The sequence below is a fragment of the Schistocerca gregaria genome, chromosome 4 (assembly GCF_023897955.1).
Source record: "Schistocerca gregaria isolate iqSchGreg1 chromosome 4, iqSchGreg1.2, whole genome shotgun sequence".
NCBI classification, from domain to species: Eukaryota; Metazoa; Arthropoda; class Insecta; order Orthoptera; family Acrididae; genus Schistocerca; species Schistocerca gregaria.
Genome location: NC_064923.1, coordinates 789,720,746 through 789,741,055, shown reverse-complemented (window position 1 = coordinate 789,741,055; position 20,310 = coordinate 789,720,746).

The following is a 20,310-nucleotide window of genomic DNA, read 5'->3' as shown; positions in this document are numbered from 1 at the left end:
ACCAACTGCAGCGTCCATCAGTTGAAAATACACAAACTAGAGCCGCTATTGCAACAGACGAGTGATTATCTGCACTCTCAACTATACAGTATCACTATATGGCAACTAACCATGTTAAAACCAGTTCAACTGAACTGATGTATTTAGTTTCCTTCAGTTTCAAATCGCATGGTCAAGTTGCTTGTTTTGTGTATTCTTTATTCGTTTTCCCTCTCTACTGTGTCTGCAGTCGTAGCTATGTCACATAAACCTGTTGTGTTGCATTTCTGCGTCGATACTCAGCGACAGCTCACAATGAGTGTAGTGGATACGATCCGTGCCCACGAGAGTAAGTCTACGCCTATACTCGAAACCGAACCTACCGTGTGTGGCACAGCGTGCTTCAAGTACCAATGTTTGTTTTCCAACATCCCCGTGCCATTAGTGAATGGCGAGTGGGAAGATTGACTGCCGGTAAACCTCGGTATTAGTGTAAGGCATCTCTTTAGTGCATGAATTATATTACTTTAAGATTGAGTCTCAGTACAGCATCTGTTTTTCTCACAATATGGTTCAAGTGGTTCAAATGGCTCTGAGCACTATGGGACTTAACTTCTGAGGACATCAGTCCCCTTGAACTTAGAACTACTTAAACCTAAGGACATCACACACATCTGTGTCCGAAGCAGGATTCGAACCTGCGACCGTAGCGTCGCACGGTTCCAGGCAGTAGCGCCTAGAACTGCTCGGCCACTTCGGCCGGGTCTCACAATATGTTTCATGTGGTCATCCCACTTTAATTCCCTCAAGGTGTTTACTCCTAGATGGTTACTGTTTCCAGTGATTTGTTGCGAATAGTCTAATTCTATTGTAACGGGTTTCTTCGTCTATTTATTTGAAATAAATTACATTTATTTACGTTCTTGGACAACTCTCACTTCCTGCACCAATCATTGACCCCCGTGTAGGTGTTCTTCGAAGACGCAAAATTTTCTTACGATGCTATGATATTGTCTACAATCGCATTATCTCCGAATAACTTTATGGTGCTTCAAACTTTATCCACTATTTCATTTATATGTATTGTAAACAACTAGCCTTTCTCCCATGGCTTTAAAAAAATAATGTTCAAATGTCTGTGAAACCTTATGGGACTTAACTGCTAAGGTCATCAGTCCTTAAGCTTACACACCACTTATCCTAAGTTATCCTAAGGACACACACACACACACACACCCATGCACGAGGGAGGATTCGAATCTCCACCAGGACCACATGGCTTCCTCCGTGTATGTATTCAGCACACGTATCTAACACATCTCATTGTTGTCCCCCAATCTGTGTCCACCTCTTCCTCCCACTTACTGCACACCTCAAGCTTTCCACTCTATCCATCTCCTCCTCGCCCACTTTTTGTCTGTTTCCTCCAGCTCCTCTCTCTGCTGAGATCTTCCTCCCCCCCTCTCCCTCTTATTCCATCTCCACCTTCCCCTCTTCCTTTTCCACCTACCACTAACCCTTTACTCGTTCCACCTGGCTCATGCATCTCTCCCTCTTCCCTTCTCTCGATCCATTTCCTCCCTCTCTTTACTGTGTCCATCCCCTCCTCTATCCATATCAATTAGCTTACATCCATGTTCATCAGCACATGTTGAACCTGAAATGTAGCTAAGCAGATCAGGCCAGTGTTACTCCAACACATGCCTGTCATGCAGGGCAGCCTACATGTGAATGCCTGAAAAACTGTCCTTGCCCCTGACATGTAGGCTGATTTAAAAATCTTGATCCGGAAGCTTGATACTGTTCCCATACAATATATTGGTCGTTCAGGGCAGCCTATGCTTCAGACACTGGAAATATTACGTTTTTGGCCATATCGCTACCCCTGTTGGAGTAGGAGGCTATGAACCCCACAGAGTTAATGCTGGCCAGGCCTGCTCTTTTAGTGCCAGCTACGCTAAATTTGGTTGAAACCGATCCATGAGTTTGGGAGGAGATACTGGACATACACACATACAACATATTCTTACCACACGTTCTTCTTGTACTCCTATAATTGCCTTTTGCATCTGTCCATTTTACTCCATTAAGTAAAACACGTTGAGTTCAGTAAGTCCTGAACGCAGTCACAAATCTTGTTTGATATTTGTTTGATACTTGTAAGGTAGTATCGCGTTTACTAAACGGAAGCACAGAAATGTGTTAGACGCCCTCCTGAAGCCAAGAGCACTGTATTCATCTGCTTGCTGATCTCTTTTATGCTCTGGATCTCATAAACGAACGGAATTCTGAATATCGCATGACGTCTGCCCTAGCAAACGACTAGCACTGGATCTGGAAGGTATTCTATTTCAGAAGTTCTTCCCTAAATTTTCTAATTCTAAAGAATAGACTAAAGGGCTATTTACGTACCGAATACGATATGTGAGCGATAGGAGAGACCCCTTTGGGGCTGTTACGTTGCAGTCTCGTACTTTGGTACACAGGTCATAGCAACTTCGTCAAGATGGAAGTTCCTGAAAAGTCGTAGCTGGCGCAGCATCTGCTGTGATGTCTTCAGTAGTGTGTGTCCTGCTGTGGCCTCTTGACAGCGTTCAGACAGCTGCTCCGCTTCCTCTGCGAGGAGACCACTACCCACCACGATGTCACACAGACAGGCTTTGGCCCTCGGCAGACCTAGCTAATTGCGGGTGATATTTATGGAGCGCTAACAGGAGCCAGCCGCCCACTGCGTGCAGCCTGAAGGCGGTTTTAATAACGCGCGGGGCTGTCTGTGCTCGTGCGGCCGCACCTCCCCTCGCCCCTCACCCACATTCGGTGTGCCTCCGGCAGCCGTATATCCTCCTCCCCCCCCCCCCCACCCCCCACCACCACCCTTCTACGTTGTCAGAACCCCAACTTCAAGTTTCTGTTGCCACTTTATTATCTCTCTCTTATCTATACTACCATTGGAATATCTCTGTGACGCCAATACACTCTCTGTTTTTCTGGTTCTACTTTACATCCTTCCTATGGACTGAACATATCTCCGCTTGATCGTTGTGTTCTTCAGCCCAGCGATCGGCCTGATGAAGCTCTCCACACGCTGGTCTAGTCTATGTAAGTGTCTTCATTTCCCAACACCTCTGTAGCTTTCAGCCATTTTAATCTGCTCATTGTATTCATCCCTTGGTCTCACTATGCGGTCCTTACACCTTCCCCTTTCTCTCGTCCGCTTACCCCATTACCCAACAGACAATCCCTTGATGCTTAAGTACATGTCCTTTGAACCAGTCACTTCTTTTCGTCAAGTTGTGCCATAAACTTATTTTTCCCCAATTACAGTCAGTGCCCTGCAACCTCCGAGCATGGATTTGACAAGTGACTGAGTGACAGGGGTTTGTGTCAAACGGAATGTTCCCGGTTGATCTAACTTAAAGAGAGACTAGCTTGTCTGTCATAAATTCTGTGACAAGATCGGCAGATGATGAGGACATAATCCACTCAGAAAATATAATTAATTTAGAGAATTGACTTCCCTAAAATGGAACCCTCTACCCTAACTGCGAAATTCTTTCTCAGTCTTTTTATCGCTGTTCTGCTGTCTATTTAATGAAACATTCATATAAACCTAAGACCAGAGTCCCCTACAGCTACCCAACTTCTCCCCAGCGAATCCAGACTGTACTATGACTGCGTCATACAACTTTATCTGCTGAAACATAGGTAATTGTGCTATGCACAGCTCTATTTAAAAAAGGATGGCGTGATGAAGTCGTGGGATCGACCTGTACACGGCCGCTTTCATACCCAGCAGCTAACTCGCAGAAAATAATAGCCTGTAGCAGTGGTAGTGCAGTCAAATAGTCTATGCAGTGTCCAGAATTCAGAATTAATAAAATAATCAAAATATCAAATAAAAGATAAAAGAATAATTAATACAAGTGGTCTACCCTAATGCCTGAAACTGATGTAGATGAAACCAGAAGATTCTGTTAAATAAGTGATCTCTAATAAATGGGAAGTGGTGCAATGGTTACAAGTTATGATGCAGAGAGGAAGATAACCTTGTTAAAATGCAATGAAGTTGCGGAAAGCTGTAGTAGTCCAAGACTCACAAAAAGACTAAGTGTATATCAAAAACAACAATATATGATATCCTCACCAGCTCAGAACAATTCAGAGTTCAGCGTGTTGATTTACATATCATCACACGAGTACCGGACGTGAGTCGTGCTTCGGTATCTCAGTTGGTAGAGCACTTGCCCGCGAAAGGCAAAGGTCCCGAGTTCGAGTCTCGGTCGGGCACACAGTTTTAATCTGCCAGGAAGTTTCATATTAGCGCACACTCCGCTGCAGAGTGAAAATCTCATTCAGGAAAGAGCAGACAGATAAAAAGAGGTGGCAGGATGAAATGGAGAGAGAGAGGGAGAAGAAGATGTACAGAGAAATGGAGGAGGTGGTGATGGACAGAGAGGGAGAGAGAAAGTGGGGGCGAGAAGAGGCGGGAAGAGAGAGCGGAGGAGGTGATGCACAGAAAAAGTGTGTAGGAGGAGGTGATGGACAAAGAAAAGTAGAGGGGGAGATAGACAGAGACCTGAGAGAGAATGAGATTAGGACATATATCAAGCTGCCACAAATATTAGAGATGTGTGCTTTATCTTTTCTTTATTTCCCATTTAAGCATACTGAACCACTGTACTCTGTGGCCACATACAGCTGATAATGGAATATAGTTATTGGCAAAAAGAGTATAACAGTCATTAAATAACTACACATGTCTGAAAAGATACGAGATATTCAAGTAGTAATTAGTTGCTGTTTTAGCCTGGAGGATATGATTTTCTGTCAAACTTTTGCATAACATAATGGATATGTAAATGTAACAAATCAAAAAATAAAACTGATACAGATACGTAGATTCCATGGATGATAGCTATAGTACAAAATTATCATCAGAAACATTGTATGTTGAAATCGCACAAAGCTCTTAAAAGTTGTTAATTTCAGAGTTTCATTATGAAAATGTTCAGAGAATGTAAAATACCAACTGTCGTACTTTTTAAGATAGTGGAGATGAAGTTGTTCATGGATATATCTTTTTTTTTTTTTGATTTTTGTTTTGAGAATGCAAATGTATTCAGATTCGCTTTACTATATAACTGTGATTTATTTTGAATTTATAACATTTGTAAGTAGCCTTATTTCAGGCTGTCTTACACTCCATTATCTCAGACGCATCTTTTGCATCCTGGGCATGCAAGAAATCGCCACGCTATTCTCTCTGCAATTATCCATTTCCACCTACATGCTGGTCGTTTCGCTGGGAGTGCCATGATATGCCCTCGGCCCGTCGGCTAGCGCTGTGCTGCATAAAAAAAGCAAATGCTACTTACCTCACACCAACACTATGCGGCCGAATAACGGGCCTACATAGGTGTAGCATTGCAGTCCGTCCACGGCTGCTTCTCGCTGGCTCCAGCCTCTCACCTCCTTTCTGACTGTCGGCTACCGACTGACTGATTCACACTGACCTCTCGGTCTTAAGGATTTTCCCTCATTCTCCCCTTCGACGCAGCCTCTTCCTGACACGGCATAACGTCGAAATGCTTCTCGCCGCCTTATTGGCTCCTGTGGTGCGTTATTCGTTAGTTATTCTACACAGTCTCAACTGACGTCATAGGCAACCTTTCCTATATGAACGGCATGGTTGGAGAATATGCTAATCCCCACTTAACTTAAAATTAGACTGATCATTCAGTTTTTTGTGTTTGAGAATACACCACATGCCAGGGACATATAGCATTATATGTATCACTACAAAATACTTTCTTCTCCGTTAACTGTTTTCAGTTATTCAGTTTACTTTTTGTCGTTGTATTTACCCGAACTTAGAACATGCCGTGTCTCAGGAAAAAATATTGTGGCTTAGCCAATCGCTTCACATGATCGCGAATTACAATTGTATGCTAAAGTTAAGGATAAAAAAAACTTTCATATGATGGGTCACAGGCAAGTAACGTAGCTGGATCGAACTTTGACGTACAAAGAATTGCTACAGTGTAATACAGAAGGTAAATGAAAGAAAAACACAATGAAATAGGAGGCAAATAAAAGAAACATGCAATGTGACAAACAGAAATGACGCTTTCATTTGAAGTCAATAATTACACTGTATTCACCGTAATTTGTGGTGGTCTCCTGGATACTACAAAAGATGAGACATGTTTCATTACAGGGTATGAAAAAAGCACGAACGGCAATTAATGCTCCTCAAGCTACGTCCATGCTAATCGCAATGCTTGTAAGCAGTTCTTTTGGTAGGGCGGTGTAATTCACCCATTAGTGTGGATATCCGTTGGTACATGTGGATGTGCTGCAATACACCCGACAAGTATTCGATGGAGACGGGTAGACCAGTCCGTTCACCTAATATCCTCTTTCCCCCGTCTGCGCTGTTTGATGTTGTTGCACATTGTCATCCATAGAAATTAAGTCAGGGCCAAATGCACGTTTGAACAGATGCACATAGGGAAGGAGTACAGTGTCACAATAAAGTTGATCGGTGTGGGTACCTTTTTCAAAGTTTTAGGCCCATGAAACACCATAACAATTAGACCTCCAAAATTACTGGGTCGAAACGAAAGAAAGTTCTTGAGCATGTTGTCACACATTTCCCTCTCGTGCACATGAAGTTGTACGTCACATGGGATGAGGGCATTGCAATTATGGCGACATGGCAACACGAAGCAGCCAAAGGAACAGGAAAACACAGTGTGTTCCAATCAGCGAGTTGTTACTGTGCACTGTAGTGCTGTTGTTCATTACAAAATGGTCCGGAGATAATATTTGGATGACTTTACAAGGGGAACAGTCACCGGGAAACTGGATGAAACGCGAAGTTAGTTTATATAATTTAGTGTTAGGGTATGAGGAGGGATAATACTGCATTAGTGGCAGAACAACTGACAGAAAATTTGGAACACATTTCACATAAATTTTCTCAGCATGTTATAGTCTTAGGTGGAGAATTCAATTTACCAGATATAGACTGGGACACTCAGATGTTTAGAACGGGTGGTAGGGACAGAGCATCGAGTGACATTATACTGAGTGCACTATCCGAAACTTACCTCGAGCAATTAAACAGAGAACCGTCTCGTGGAGATAACATCTAGGACCTACTGATAACAAACAGATCCGAACTTTTCGACTCTGTATGTGCAGAACAGGGAATCAGTGATCATAAGGCCGTTGCAGCATCCCTGAATATGGAAGTTAATATGAATATAAAAAAAGGGAGGAAGGTTTATCTGTTTAGCAAGAGTAATAGAAGGCAGATTTCAGACTACCTAACAGATCAAAACGAAAATTTCTGTTCCGGCACTAACAATGTTGAGTGTTTATGGAAAAAGTTCCAGGCAATCGTAAAATTCGTTTTAGACAGGTACGTGGCGAGTAAAACTGTGAGGGACGGGAAAAACCCATCGCGGTACAGCAACAAAGTTAGGAAACTACTGCGAAAGCAAAGAGAGCTTCACTCCAAGTTTAAACACAGCCAAAACCTCTCAGACAAACAGAAGCTAAACGATGTAAAAGTTAGCGTAAGGGTGGCTATTCGTGAAGCGTTCAGTGAATTCGAAAGTAAAATTCTATGTACCGACTTGACAGAAAATCCTAGGAAGTTCTGGTCTTGCGTTAAATCAGTAAGTGGCTCAAAACAGCATATCCAGACACTCCGGGATGATGATGGCATTGAAACAGAAGATGACACGCGTAAAGCTCCTATACTAAATTCCTTTTTCCAAAGCTGTTTCACAAAGGAAGACCGCACTGCAGTTCCTTCTCTAAATCCTCGCACAAACGAAAAAATGGCTGACATCGAAATAAGTGTCCAAGGAATAGAAAAGCAACTGGAATCACTTAACAGAGGAAAGTCCACAGGATCTGACGGGGTACCAATTCGATTCTACACAGAGTACGCGAAAGAACTTGCCCCCCTTCTAACAGCCGTGTACCGCAAGCCAGACGAACGGAAGGTTCCAAATGATTGGAAAAGAGCACAGGTAGTCCCAGTCTTGAAGAAGGGTCGTCGAGCAGATGCGCAAAACTATAGACCTATATCTCTGACATCGATCTGTTGTAGAATTTTAGAACATGTTTTTTGCTCGAGTATCATGTCGTTTTTGGAAACCCAGAATCTACTCTGTAGGAATCAGCGATCGTGTGAGACCCAACTCGCTTTATTTGTTCATGAGACCCAGAAAATATTAGATACAGGCTCAAAGGTAGATGCTATTTTTCTTGACTTCCGGAAGGCGTTCGATACAGTTTCGCACTGTCGCTTAATAAACAAAGTAAGAGCCTACGGAATATCGGACCAGCTGTGTGGCTGGATTGAAGAGTTTTTAGCAAACAGGACACAGCATGTTGTTATCACTGGAGAGACGTCTACAGACTTTAAAGTAACCTCTGGTGTGCCAAAGGGGAGTGTTATGGGACCATTGCTTTTCACAATATATATAAATGACCTAGTAGATAGTGTCGGAAGTTCCATGCGGCTTTTCGCGGATGATGCTGTAGTATACAGAGAAGTTGCAGCATTAGAAAATTGTAGCGAAATGCAGGAAGATCTGCAGCGGATAGGCACTTGGTGCAGAGAGTGGCAACTGACTCTTAACACAGACAAATGTAATGTATTGAGAATACATAGAAAGAAGGATCCTTTATTGTATGATTATATGATAGCGGAACAAACGCTGGTAGCAGTTACTTCTGTAAAATATCTGGGCGTATGCGTGCGGAATTATTTGAAGTGGAATGATCATATAAAATTAATTGTTGGTAAGGCGGGTACCAGGTTGAGAGTCATTGGGAGAGTCCTTAGAAAATGCAGTCCATCAAAAAAGGTGGTGGCTTACAAAACACTCGTTCGACCTATACTTGAGTATTGCTCATCAGTGTGGGATCTGTACCAGATCGGGTTGACGTAGGAGATAGAGAAGATCCAAAGAAGAGCGGCGCGTTTCGTCACAGGGTTATTTGGTAATCGTGATAGCGTTAGGGAGATGTTTAACAAACTCGAGTGACAAACTCTGCAAGAGAGGCGCTCTGCTTCGCGGTGTAGCTTGCTGTCCAGGTTTCGAGAGGGTGCATTTCTGGATGAGGTATCGAATATATTGCTTCCCCCTACTTATACTTCCCGAGGAGATAACGAATGTACAATTAGAGAGATTAGAGCGCGCACGGAGGTTTTCAGACAGTCGTTCTTCCCGCGAACCATACGAGACTGGAACAGGAAAGAGAGGTAATGACAGCGGCACGTAAAGTGACCTCTGCCACACACCGTTGGGTGGCTTGCGGAGTATAAATGTAGATGTAGATGTAGAAGAGCGTAGTAACCTCCAAATCTTTGGAAGTCGTCAACTCATCGATCAGGTTTATTGTGACAGTGTACTCCTTCCCCACGTGAGACTTTTCAGGGATGCATTCCGCCCTGACTTCGTTTTTATGGATGACTTTGCGCCACCTCATCCAGCAGTACAGATGGGGCATCTCTAGGAACGTGAGGGTATTCGATGAATGGGCTGGCCTGTGCCTTCTGCAGATTAAATCCCGTTGAACACGTGCTGGATGCAGTGGAGAGACGTATTGTATCACTTACACGTGCAGCAACGAGAATTCAGTTGGTGGGCGAATGTAATTCCCTGCCACAAGAACTCCTTATCATCTTTGTGATAGGGATGGGGCAGATCACAGAGCACACGTTGCTGTCCCTGGTGGTCAGGCAGCCTATTAAGAACCATGTATCGCCATTTTCTGTGTCCAGGGAACCATCATAAATTGCGGAGTATTATTGTCTTCGAATAAAACTGTCATTCCTGTTGGTATCATTTCGCATTTCCTTCAATTACCCTCTGTACTATACTGTAGCAGTTCTTTCCACGTATGGCCCAGGTTTCTTCGAGCCATGTTACTTGGCAGTGACACATCATACGAAAGTTACTTTTGTCCGGAAGTTTTGCACAGCACTGTATACATGCGTAACAGCGTTAACAGCAATGTCGGCGAGTAACGAATAAAGGATGCTCTGTAACGGGTATGTATCTCCACAATACCGAAAACAGGTTGTATCATAATTAATGGCGGAAAGTCACAGAGCTGAAAGAACACAATACTAGAAGCAAAAACATTTCAGTAAACGTGGGGTCCAAAACGCATATCTTAAGAGCTATGAGTAATTCTTGATTTTCGATACTGTGAAACAAATCTGTTCCGCTGTAAGCTCTTTACTTTCCCTATTTTAGGAAGTGGTAGTACGGACTAAAACAAAACAAAAATGTCCAGTAAACATGTGCCCTAAAACGCGTAACTTAAGAGCTATGAGCAGTTGCTCATCTTCGCTATTTCGAAACACAACTCTTCTAATGAGCAAGTGCTCATAACTTTTAAGGTATGCATTTTGGAGCACATGAAAATGAAGCTGATCGAAAGTCTCCCCTTCCATGCCACGTCTCCACCACACGACATCGCAGGTGGGACGAGCATAGCAAACAGGTGCATACTGTCGCGTGGGAAACACAGCTTTTGGGCTCATTTTCTTTAACGATCACGGTCTCCGCAGTTTCTTGATAGCTATTGAAATCCCAGGACTGTAGGTGTAATTTCGTGAACTGTAGCCATGCTTGAATTTCTTATGTCCCTTTTTTCTGATGAAATTAACAATATTCGCATGGGGGCAACTCGACAAAGAAGGTTCTCTTTGTTAACCACGGTAGCGAGTACTGTCGTCTCGGTAACAGTTGTAGCGGTGCTTAGCTCGTGCTATCTGTCGTCATCTCCGCTAGGGCACCATACAGTATCTGCTTGGTGTGATATCACTGAAGTGAAGGGGAGAGAGAGCCTTACTTTAGGTTATCACGTGGCGTTTGACTATCCCACCTGAGCAGTGTTGGTTTGATGAATTGCCGAGGGCCGCAAGAGTCCGTCGGAGGAGCAGAGTGGCTGCAGAAAGACAGACAGCGAACTAGATAACTCTTTATGGTTCCAACAATCTTAGTACAAATGAAATTTCTAGAATACATTTGTGTAGATAACGTTTAAGTGATTAACATGGCAAGGTTAATGTAGGCGCCAGATAAGACATTGCAAATGGGGAAAGCTATTACACTAATAACCCGTGTTACCGCCAGAATGTTGAATTCAAGCATGCAAAGTTACATGTGTTGTCTTTTAAAGTTGCCAGATGTCAGTTTGTTCGATGGAATTCCATACCTGTTGCAGTTGGTCGGCCAAGACAAAGACTGATATCGCTGGATATGTCGTCCAATGATCTCCCATATGTTAGAGACGGAGCTGGTGGACGAGCAGGCCAAGATAATATGTCGACACTCTGTAGAGCATTCTGGGTTACAAAAGCGATATGTGGGCGAGCGTTATCCTGTTGGAGAACACCCGCTGGAATGCTGTTCATGAATGCCAGCAACACAGGCGTAATCACCATTCTGACGTTCCGAGGGTACGTGTGATAACCATCAGAGTGTCCCTGCTGTCTTACGAAATCGCACCCAACACCGTAACTCTAGGTGTAGGTCCAATGTGTCTAGCTCACATACAAGTTGGTTGCAGACCCTCAATTGGCTTCCTTCTGACCAACACACGGCCATCACTGGTGCCGAGGCAGAGCCGTCTTTTACTAGAAGAAGTAAAAGACCTCCATCCTAACCTCCAATAAGTTGCCACTGAAGTCGCCAATACAGTGATTTGAGGTCATTCGAATACTTGATACAGGGCGTCTCTCTCGGAGCTGTCCTTAAAGTAACCGATCTGTAACAAATCGTTGTGTCACAGTGGTGCCATTTGCTGATCAAGTTCCTGCTACAGATGCAATATGATGTGCCAGACTCCTGCTCCTCTTCGCAGAACGAACTTTAGGTGATGTTCAGTAGTGTTTTTTTTCCGTGAGTAGGCCAAATCAGGGAGACGTTTGGGGTAGATCTCACGTCTCATAATGACTTTAGATTTAACATACGGATCTCCGATTGTCCTTTCCTAGTTAGGCCATACTCTTTCCGCATTGTGTTACCAGCGATGGTAATAATGAGCAGTAGTCTTCTGGAGAGCATATTTCTCAGGTGTGTGTACAAGGTCTACTAGAAGATAATATTTTCCCTTACTATACGTAACAAATTACTTGTCCCCCTTCCCCAGTATAAGTAATACGGCATTGCCCAGGTATTTATTTATAGCTTTGCGTCCACGCTCCTCCTACTCAGAGTCTGGCCTTGTACTAAACATTTACGACGTCGTATCTACTGAACTACGTGTGTGCTATAATGGTATAATTTTGTAGGATCATTCAGCGACGTATGAAGATACCGTCTACGAAATTTATTGCGAATCGAGTTAGTAGCAAAGAAGTAATAAATTAAATGTCATGCGTATTGCGGCAGTTTTTCATGAATCTCATTCTTTATGACGGAATAGCTCCTGAACTGTGAGTCATACAATAACATAATTTCACACTTACACTATGTGTTCAAAAGTTCCGGACACCCCCGAAAACAGAGAGCAGAATAGGGCGCTCCGCGGAACTCACGGTCTTCGGACGTGGTCAGGTGATAAAGTGTCACTTTTGTCATGCGTCAGTACGCCAGATTTCCTCACTTCTATACATCCCTAGGTCCACTGTTTCCCATGTGACAGTGACGCGGAAACGTGAAGGGGCGCTTACAGCATAAAATCGTACAGGCCGACCTCATATTTTGACTGACAGAGACCGACGACAGCTGAAGATGATAGTAATGTGTAATAGGCAGACATCTATCCACTCCATCACATAGGAATTCCAAACTGCAGCAGGATCAACTGCAAGTAGTATGAAAGTTAGGCAGGAGGTGAGAAAACTTGGATTTCATGGTCGAGCGGCTGCTCATATGCTACACATCACGCCGGTAAATGGGAAACGATGCCTTGCTTGATGTAAAGAGTGTAAACATTGGACGGTTGAACAGTTGAAAAACTTTGTGTGGAGTGACGAATCACGATACACAATGTGGCGATCCGACGGGAGGGTGAGGGTATGGCGAATTCCCGGTGAACATCATCTGCTTGCTTGTGTAGTGCCAACAGTAAAAATCGGAGGTGGCGGTGTTATGGTGTGGTCGTGTTTTGCATGTTGGGGGCTTGAACCACATATTGCTTTCCGTGGCACTATCACAGCACAGGCCTACATTGATGTTTTAATCACCTTCTTGCTTCCGACTTTTGAAGAGCAATCCGAGGATGGCGATTGCATGTTTCAATATGGTCGAGCACCTGTTCATAACGTACATCCCGTCGCGGACTGGTTACACGACAATAAATCCCTGTAATGGACTGGTCTGCACATTCCTGACCTGAGTCCTATAGAATACCCCCTGTGGGATGTTTTGCAACGCCGACTTTCTGCCAGGCCTCACCGACCGACATCGATACCTCTCCTCAGTGCAGCACTCCGTAAAGATTGATCTGACATTCCCCAAGAAACATTCCAGCACCTGATTAAACATATGCCTGCGAGAGTAGAAGCTGCCATCAATCCCAAGGGTGCACCAACACCATATTGAATTGCAGTATTACTGGTGGAAACGCCAGGAACTTGTAAGTAATTTTCAGCCTGGTGTCCGGATGCTTTTGATCACATAATCTACATTCACTTATATATGCTCGTACTGTCTGTCTGAGACCAATACACTTAGAAGTGAGGGAATAATAAAATTATAGCACTGTGCCTCATGCTGTACTTTTACTGAATTAGCAGGGGTAAAGCAGCAACTATAAACAATTTTGCTTTCGTTACTTTGTGGGAACTGTCAGCGAAAAAATTCTCGTAGAGGTTTGAAATTATTCGCAGGGTGGGTTGCCAGTGGCTAAGTGCTCTCATTCTCAACTACTGGATGAATAAAGTTTGGGAATTTATGCGTCGTGGGCTACGCTTCTTTCTCACTCCCACCTCCACCCTTCTGAGAAGGCGGTGTGAACCACTATTGGTTGGACTTGGTCGAGTGGCTTAGAAGGAAATGTGGAAAACACACATTCACAAACAAGCAAACATTTTCATAGAATGTATGGATTGTGTTAGGAGGAGCATTTCGTACAGTGAAATATTTTCTGCAACCTTTCACTGTTTTTGATTTTGCCTTACTGTTTTTCATGTGTGGTCACCTAGTTGATCGTGCCTTAAGAAATAAGGGTCATATATAATTCATGCTAATATCCCATCACTGATGCTAAAAGCAACCGCTAGCCTCATCCAGGTCATGTGCCACCTGCTTGCTATAGTTCGATTCCACTACACGACGTTCGATAGTAAATATGTGGGCTGCAGTCCGATTACAGTTCCCAGTTTCTATAGCGGCAGGAAGGGAAGTTGCCGTGGTGGGGAATGCAGAGGTATAACATTTCGTTTAGCGTACCTCGCCAGAAACTATTTTAAAAACACTAGTTAACCAAAATTATAATTTCAGTCAGTTTTCCCTACCAGGATATGTAAAAAATAAAACCATAATGTTAACCTTCCACGCAGAAAACTGATACGGGCGGAACATTAATGAAACCGACAAATTGCAGGGACGGATTCCTGATTGGAAATGGACGAAAAAGAGTCGTATGAACGTGTGTTCGGAACTGCATCGTGGCCACGAGAGAGGGTGCTGACGAATGACAGTTCCTCTGACCATGTGTCATGTTTCCCTTCTTCCTTCCAGGCTGCGAGTATAACGCAGCGTACTCCCAGCAGCAAAACGGTCCGGTGTTCATGTCGCGAAGAAACAGAGATGGTATTTGTGTACGGCCAACCAGATGCAAATGGTCGACAGGCAGCACGGCTATACCAAAACAAGTACCTTCACACAAACCACACAAGCCGGACAACATTTCAAGACCATTTTGGGCGTCTATGTTATCATGGTTATTTTCAGACAGACGAACGTGCATGGAGACAGCGGACTGTGCTTATAGCATAATTGCAGGCCAGGGTTCTACGTGACATTGAAACGAACTCTAGCACACGTTCCATGCAATTGGCCCGCCAATATGATGTGAGCCAAATACGATTATACAGGGTGGTCCATAGATAGTGACCGGGCCAAATATCTCACGAAATAAGCCTCAAACGAAAAAACTACAAAGAACGAAACTTGTCGAGCTTGAAGGGGGAAACCAGATGGCGCTATGGTTCGTCCGCTAGATGGCTCTGCCATAGGTCGAACGGATATCAACTGCGTTTTTTTAAAAATAGGAACCCCTTTTTTTATTACATAATCATTAGTACGTAAACAAATATGAATGTATTAGTTGAACGACTTTTTCGCTTTTTGATAGATGGCACTGCAATTCTCACAAACATGTAAGTACGTGATATCACGTAACATTCCACCAGTGAGGACGGTATTTCCTTCGTGACACATTAACTGTGTTAAAATGGATCGTTTATCAAGGTCGATATCGTGTTGATGTATGGCTATTGTGATCAAAATGCCCAACGGGCGTGGCTATGTATGCTGCTCGGTATCTTGGACGACATCATCCAAGCGTCCGGACCGTTCGCCGGATGGTTACGTTATTTAAGGAAACAGGAAGGGTTCAGCCACATGTGAAACGTCAACCACGACCTGTAACAAATGATGATGCCCATGTAGGTGTTTTAGCTGCTGTCGCGGCTAATCCGCACATCAGTAGCAGACAAATAGCGTGAGAAACGGGAATCTCAGAAACTTCGGTGTTGAGAATGCTACATCAACATCGATTGCTCCCGTACCATATTTCTATGCACCAGGAATTGCAAGGCGACGACTTTGAACGTCGTGTACAGTTGTGCCACTGGGCACAAGAGAAATTAACGGACGATGACACATTTTTTGCACGCGTTCTAATTAGCGACGAAGTGTCATTCACCAACAACGGTAACACAAACAGGCATAATATGCACTATTGGGCAACGGAAAATCCACGATGGCTGCGACAAGTGGAACATCAACGACCTTGGCGGGTTAACGTATGGTGCGGCATTATGGGAGGAAGGATAATTGGCCCCCATTTTATCGATGGCAACCTAAATGGTGCAATGTAGGCTGATTTCCTACGTAATGCTCTACCGGTGTTTCTACGTATCACTGCATGACAGAATGGCGATGTACTTCCTACATGATGGATGTGCAGCACATAGCTCGAGTGCGGTTGAAGCGGTTTTGAATAGCATATTTCATGACAGGTGGATTCGTCGTAGAAGCACCATACCATGGCCCGCACGTTCACCGGATCTGACGTCCCCGGATTTCTTTCTGTGGGGAAAGTTGAAGGATATTTGCTATCGTGATCCACCAACAACGCCTGACAACATGCGTCAGCGCATTGTCAATGCATGTGCGAACATTACGGAAGGAGAACTACTCTGTTGAGAGGAATGTCGTTACACTTTCTGCCAAATGCAAAGAGGTTGACGGACATCATTTTGAGCATGTATTGCATTAATGTGGTATTTACAGGTAATCTCGCTGTAACAACATACGTTCTCAGAAATGATAGGTTCACAAATGTACACGTGTCACATTGTAACAATCGAAATAAAATGTTCAAACGTACCTACGTTCTGTATTTTAATTTAAAAAACCTACCTGTTACCAACCGTTCGTGTAAAATTGTGAGCCATATGTTCGTGACTATTATAGCGCCATCTATGACAAAGCGAAAAAACTGGTGCAACTAAAACATTCATATTTCGTTACGTACTACACGAATATGCAATTAAAAATGGAGGTTCCTATTTTTAAAAACGCAGTTGATATCCGTTTGACCTATGGCAGCGCCATTTAGCGGGCTAACCATAGCGTCATCTGGTTTCCCCCTTCAAGCGAGACAAGTTTCGTTCTTTGTAGTTTTTTCGTTTAACGCTTATTTCGAGAGATATTTGGCCCAGTCACGATCAATGGACCACCCGGTATGAATCCCGCACGACAAGTGTTACTGCCCCTGCCATTCCCAATCCCGTGGAGGTCAGTTTGAACATCTGTTGTGATATGGGTGCGATGGAGCTCTGTAATGAGTTCCAGGACGATTTTTTGCGTTGCACGCGCACCGGACATTTCAGGTCACATACTCAGTGGATCTTTCTTCCTCCATATGTGCTTGCAGTTTGCCGGTCTTATTGATGTTCACCCTGCATATGAGTAGCTGGACGGATATATCCTCTCTGCGTCTCTAGCGCAGTGCTGTAACCACCGCTCAAGATCCCCCGGCAATAGCAATGGTGCTTGCGTTACTAGGAACGCTCTACACAGCGCTTAACAGCAGAGGAGAGATCTACGGGACTCGGCAGAGCACAAGTACATTAGCAGTGGGATAGCGCCACACAGGGCGTTTACCACTGGAGCGTTGCACACAGGTGCACGGTGATGCACGCATTGTTGGAAGACACGAGCTGCGGCGCGGTGCGGAGAGAGGGAACAGTCTTTCCGGCGCTGGTTGCGTGTCTCGCTGGCGTGGCTGTGGCGGCCGCGACGCTGTGCCGGCTCGTTGGGCGGGCGTTTGATGTCGGCTAATGCCCCGCTTTGCCGCTAATAACCGCCACGGGCCGCACCGGAAAATGGACGGCTCCGCTGGATGGTCCGCGCGCTAGGCAAGGTAATTGACGTGAGTGCAGCGGCGGCGGCGGCGGCGGCGGCGCACACGTGCTCGGCGCGGCTCGCTTCGCCTCCCTGATTGGCCGGGGACCATCGGCCCGCATCGCATCGCCGAAACACACACGCACGCACCCACGCACTCGCGTCTCTGCTGCGTTTTCGCCCATTGCCTGCGCCGTTGCTCTCGGCTCTCGGTCTAGCAGCCAGCGCAGGACAAACGGCGCAGCCATCAGCGCACCGCGACGCGCAGAATACGCAGCTTCAGCTTTTGTAAAAGTCGACGTTTGTTCGGCGCCACTCTGTTCCCTTTTATTGTACCTCTTACCGCTGAGAGCGAGCACAGTGGGAGTCGACAACAAGCAAGAGAGCGATAGAGGCTGCTGCAACTGGCCATGTCGGTCACAAGCATAGTTGGCTGAGAGCAATGTTTTAGTGTGTGACGTCTGTGCGTCTTGCAACACCACGAGTCTACCCACATCGTCATGCGAAGCGGATCGAGTTTTACGTCGTATTTACAAGGGGTAGTCAAATATAACAAGAAGCACCGAAAGTACACAACTGGCCATTAAAATCGCTACACACAGAAGAACTGCAGATGATAAACGGGTATTCATTTGACACATATATTATACTAGAAATGAGATGGGATTACATTTTCACGCAATTTGCGTGCACAGATCCTGAGGAATCAGTACCCAGAACAACCACCTCTGGCCGTAATAACGGCCTTGGTACGCCTGGGCATTGAGTCAAACAGTGGTTGGATGTCCTGTACAGATACAGCTGCCTATGCAGCTTCAACACGATACCACAGTCCATCGAGATTTGTGATTAGCGTATTGTGACGAGGTAGCTGCTCGGCCACCATTGACCAGACGTTTTCAGTTGGTGAGAGATCTGGAGAATGTGTTGGCCAGGGCAGCAGTAGAGCATTTTCTGTATCCAGAAAGGCCTGTACAGGACCTGCAACATGCGGTCGTGCATTATCCTGCTGAAATGCAGGGTTTCGCAGGGATCGAATGAAGGGTAGAGCCACGGGTCGTAACACATCTGAAATGTAACGTCCATTGTTCAAAGTGCCGTCTATGAAAGCAAGGCGTGACCGAGAAGTGTAACCAATATCACCCAATACAATCGCGCCGCGCAAACACGGATGCGACCACCATGATGCTGCAAGCAGAACCTGGAGTCATCCGAAAAAATGACGTTTTTTCATTCGCGCACCCAAGTTCATCGTTGAGGATACCATCACAGGCGCTCCTGTATGTGATGCAGCGTCAAGGGTAACCTTAGCCATGGTCTCTGATAGTCCATGCTGCTCCAAAAATCGTCTAACTGTTCGTGCAATGGTTGTTGTCTTGCAAACGTCCCCATCTGTTGACTCAGGGATCGAGACATGGCTGCACGATCCGTTACAGCCTTGCGTATAAGGTGCCTGTCATCTCGAGTGCTAGTGATACGAGTCCGTTGGGATCCAGCACGGTGTTCCATATTACCCTCCTGAACCCACCGATTCCATATTCTGCTGACAGTCAGAGATCTCGTGTACAGACGTGTGACACACGTGACACCCAGTCACGTGACCACGTTCGACGTCCGTGATTTCTGTGGAGCGCTCCATTCTGCTCTCTCGCGGTGTCTAATGACTACTGAGGTCGCTGATATGGAGTACCTGGCAGTACGTAGCTCCACATTGCACCTAATGTGAGAAACATATGTTTTTGTGGGTGTCCGGATACTTTTGATCAGATACTGTACATCTAGCATACAAGAAAGCTACTTCAAACTCCTATGTTTGACATAACAATGAAATCGATTAATGAATATGAGAATGAACACCACGCAATTAACTTCTGGTATAAGAAAGAACGTAATGTCTTAATGCAAAATAGTAATTACAATAGAATAAAAGTGTAACGCCATAAAATTTAAATTTTTTGCTACAGGAAGAAATCTGGCAGAAACTGAATTTGATAATAATGAAATGGATGTATTACAGAAGGACATAGCACATAATTTATCAAAGAACGCAACTCATACTAAAATAGCAAAAATTCCAGCAACTGATACAGCTAAGCTTTCTACTCCAGATGAAAACTACATTTCTGGAAAGATATCCAAAATGATAAGCAAACGGAATAAAAAATTCAACAAAAAGGAAGTGGTTACATCTGCACGATTTGTGAAAAAAAGGAAAACTAACAATGCTCTAATACTCGTAGCAGACACAAGGAATATAGTAGTGACTATGTCACAGAGAGATTACATAAAGATAAGCTTAGAATTTTTCAGCAAAAAAAAAAAACCACATTACTCACACAGAAAAAGACCACACGAAGCTATTTCAAGACTTTGTTTAAAGAAGCACCAAATAAAACAGATTTTTAAATTATGATGTCAAAAAAATTCATAATACAGACACTCCTGTCTGACCACACGTTAATTAGACATTTAAAGGAAAGGAGTTAAACAAATGTGACGAAAATCGGTAGATGTGATTACAATTTCAGTAAAAGAATGCTTGATGATTGAAGACAAAGAGCTTCACAAATTGAGCAACTCAGTAACAAGTCAGTCCACCCCTTACATAAGCAGTTACTTCACTTGGAATGATTTGACAGTGCCGCTGGATGTTCTCAGTAGTAGGGTAGTGGCGGTGTCAGCACACTTTTCATTTCAAACTGATACGCAG